At 38.1% G+C, this 4,062-nt stretch overlaps 1 long non-coding RNA gene across 1 annotated transcript; it reads right to left on the minus strand.

Annotated features, from left to right (window-relative positions):
* On the minus strand, positions 1-3,504 carry LOC126416708 (uncharacterized). Its single transcript, XR_007575501.1, has 2 exons — positions 1,245-3,504; positions 1-1,134 (listed from the first exon to the last, which is right to left on the minus strand). It is a non-coding gene; the product is annotated as an uncharacterized LOC126416708 (long non-coding RNA).
* Between the last annotated feature and the right edge of the window lie 558 nt (positions 3,505-4,062).

Raw genomic sequence — 4,062 nt, forward strand, 5'->3', positions numbered from 1 at the left:
TTATCTTGTGAAAATAACATCATTTTATTTTCAATTATGGATGACATGATACAAATTAAAATTTGAAACAAGAGTATCAGGAAAAGATAGACTGCTACTCACCCTAAGGATGACCCACTGAGTTGCAGACAGGCACAACGAAAAGATTATTACACATTTGATACAGGCATGTGAAATGACTTATATACATCAATAATAATCCAGAACAAATTTTCACTGTACAGAGGAATTGCAGTGAAATGAAACTTCCTCCCATATTAAAACCAGATTAATCTGCCAGGAGGTTTCATCAATAATAATGGTGCATTTTGTATGCTCATTTCTTGAGAGAATGAAGAAATTAGTGGACATTACCAGTAAACAGAGGAGATATAGATACTGAGGAAGAAATGCATTTGCAGCTGACCCGCAGATCTTTCTGTAAATACAGTTCAGCCTTTTCAATTTTACTTACTAAAATCTAGTAGATGACTACTGTTTTTTTTTTTTTTTTTCACTTTTGCATTGGTTGCTCCAGGACTGTTAACTGTATATAAGCACCTGCATGAAGATATTTTGCTGAACAAATTGGATTGAAAACACTTTAGACTACAAAGTTTGTAGTCTAATGACAGAGTACACATGCAGATTTACTGTCTAAATTCAGACATTAATATTTATTGTGGGGTTTTATCTAATGTAACGCATGTTTAATGTTTACCTTCTTGCACTTGACACAAGAAGGAAATCATAAAACATCTAAATTTGTAGTCTATGTTCTTGTTAGCTCAGTGATTTGCCTCCTGAACAAGCTTCAAAGCAGAAATATGTAGATGCATAAATAACATTTACACTGAGGTGACAAAAGTCATGATGTAGCAACATGCACATATACAGATGGCGGTGGTATCATGTACAGAAGGTATAAAAGGGCAGTGCATTGGTGGAGGTGTCATTTGTACTGAGGTGATTCATGTGAAAAGGTATCCAACGTGATTATGACCACACAACAGGAATTAACAAAAATGGTTCAAATGGCTCTGAGCACTATGGGACTTAACTGCTGAGGTCATCAGTCCCCTAGAACTTAGAACTACTTAAACCTAACTAACCTAAGGACATTACACACATCCATGCCCAAGGCAGGATTTGAACCTGCGACCGTAGCAGTCACTGAAGTCATCAGTCCCCTAGAACTTAGAACTACTTAAACCTAACTAACCTAAGGACATTACACACATCCATGCCCGAGGCAGGATTTGAACCTGTGACCGTAGCAGTCGCGCAGTTCCAGACTGTAGCGCCTAGAACCGCTCGGCCATCCCGGCCGGCAGGAATTAACAGACTTTGAATGTGGAATGGTAGGTGGAGCCACGAATGTATTGGTTAGCACTGTGTAGCAAAATTTGGCATTAATGGGCTATGGCAGCAGAAGACTGATGCAAATGCCTTTGCTAATAGCATGGTGTCACCTGCAACACCTCTCTTGGGCTCATGACCATATCAGTTGGACATTAGATGACCGGAAAACCGAGGCCTGGTCAGATGAGTCCCAATTTCAGTTGGTAAGAGCTGATGGTAGGGTTGAGTGTGGTATAGACGCAGTAAAGCTACGAACCCTGGTTCTCAACAAGACACTATGCAAGGTGGCGGCGGCTCTATAATGGTGTGGGCTTCATCTTCCCAAACATCGATGGAATTTTTATGGATGACAATGCACCATGTCACTGTGCCACAATTGAGTGCGATTGGTTTGAAGAACATTCTAGACAATTTGAGTGAATGATTTGGCCACCCAGACTGCCCGACATGAATACCATTGAACATTTATGGTACATAACCAAAAGACCAGTTCATGCACGAAATCCTGCACTGGCAACACCTTCACAATTATGGATGACTACAGAAGCAGAATGTCTCGATATTTCTGCAGGGGACTTCCAATGACTTGCTAAGTTCATGCCATGTCGAGTTGCTGCACTACATCCAGCAAAAGGATGTCTGACATGGTATTGGGAGACACCCCACGACTTTTGTCACCTCAGTGTACATTCACTGTACTGAACTCCACATACTATTAGTGTAACTAGCGCTAAGGAGATGCATTATTGGTTCAGTAAGCATACAACAGTTGAAAACATGTTTATTAGTGTATTTTCCACAAGGGAAACTCCCCATTGCACATTTAGTGGCAAGAGGGCCCCATGGATATCCCATGGAAAACTGAACACAGATAAAGCATGAAAATAGTGAGAATGTATGCTGAATTGTGTAGGAAAACCAAAATACAAACAGTGAATGGTCCACGGGCAAGACCTGCAATGTAGATCAGCTTGACAGAGCAATGATGATGTGGATAAGTGTTAGCTTTCCTCCAACGTTCACTGTATCAAATTTATGTGTGTGTGTGTGTGTGTGTGTGTGTGTGTGTGTGTGTGTGTGTGTGTGTGTGTGTGTTGCGGTGTAATGTCCATTTGCAACAGCAAGGTATCAGGAAGGGACTTATGATGACAGTTGACTCTGCACAATTACTCTATTAGCAGCCGAAAGGAAGTGGCTTTCGAATAGGAACCACAAACATTTGTGACAAGGCGACAAGTTAACTGAATCCTCCACCAGAAAACATGTCTAGTGTGTCATACATGGCGTTAGTGACAGTACATGTGTCATACGATAGGGATCTCTTACTGACGCATCTAATTTGTACACCTGGTAAGTGAGTGAGATATGCCTCCTTGCCTGATTTAGGTGTTCATATGAATGTGATCACTCCCAAGAAAATGATGAAAACATAATAGTTTGTCACATAAGCTCTAACAAATGAACACAACAGTTTCACAATCACACAGTCTCTGTGCTTTGTCAAAACATATGTTTTTAATGTTCTTGAAGTTGAAGTTGCATTCGATTTTGGAGGTTTTGACTCTTGAATTCTTTTGTTGTAATGTAGTTCACATCTGTTTATTTGTTGATTTCATTTCTGTGAGATGTCTATGTGGTATCTCACCTGCACTCGCTATTCATCACATTTACTTGTGACGGTAACTATTCTTAACACATGACTCTTACTTGCCAAGACTACAAAAAGAGAACAAACATTTCAATGAGTGGATGCACATTTCATAATATTGTTAAAAAATAAATAAATAAAAATATATGACATGAGGGAGTTTAGAACACGGCTCGTACACTTGGAAGTCCAAAACTGTGACCACTTAACGAAGACACCACTGCTGTTTTAAAGTTGTTCTATATTGCACTTCTTGTCCTTGAACCGTCACTGTTTCCTTTTTGCCTTTTTTTCACAGTTCAGTACATTTCCTTCCTGTTTTCAGGCTTGATATGTGCTCAGTTTTTTATGGGCTATCTATTGTGTGATGAAGCAAGCTGGACTTTTTTACTTCCCCACTTGTTTTGCCACCTGTCTCCTTAAATTCGTTTCTTCATTTTTAACTAATTATCATTAACATACATGAATATAATCCGCATTTTCACAAAAGAAAAAGGATGGCCCTTAGTCTTAAAGAATATAACACCAAACCTAGTTTTGTGCTTAGTTTTATGTGTGTAATTGATTTTCTAATTTATTTTGACTATTCCTAGTTAGTATCTTTCATTATAGGGTGAAATCATTAATCGTTTTGTAACTTAAATTCTGTTGTTGACATATAAACAAATATAAATTCTATAATAATTATAAACATTGGAAGACGAAACATTAGCATTCTTTAACTATTTATTTGGCTCTATTTGAAAACATGTTAGCAAAGCTGGCTCTTAATTAATTCCAAAGTAAATAACAGGTTTGTCCAAAGTATTGTTTGCGTACTTACATGTGTTAATTTCACGATTTAAACAAATAATTCGGCCTAACTCTTGTAGTAGAAGAAACTGTTAAAAAGAGGGAATTTTTTGATGTATTCAGTTAATTTAATGAGTTAAGATTTAATTGTAATTTCTGAAATTTAACTTCGAACAATGTGTAAGTTCAGTAGCTTTAATTGTGAGGATATATAAGGGCCCGGTTTTTGGTGACGAGACAGTCAGTCCATGGCCAAGTTTCAGACGAGAAACCTGTGTTGG

Source organism: Schistocerca serialis, chromosome 8, assembly GCF_023864345.2.
Source record: "Schistocerca serialis cubense isolate TAMUIC-IGC-003099 chromosome 8, iqSchSeri2.2, whole genome shotgun sequence".
Taxonomy (NCBI): domain Eukaryota; kingdom Metazoa; phylum Arthropoda; class Insecta; order Orthoptera; family Acrididae; genus Schistocerca; species Schistocerca serialis.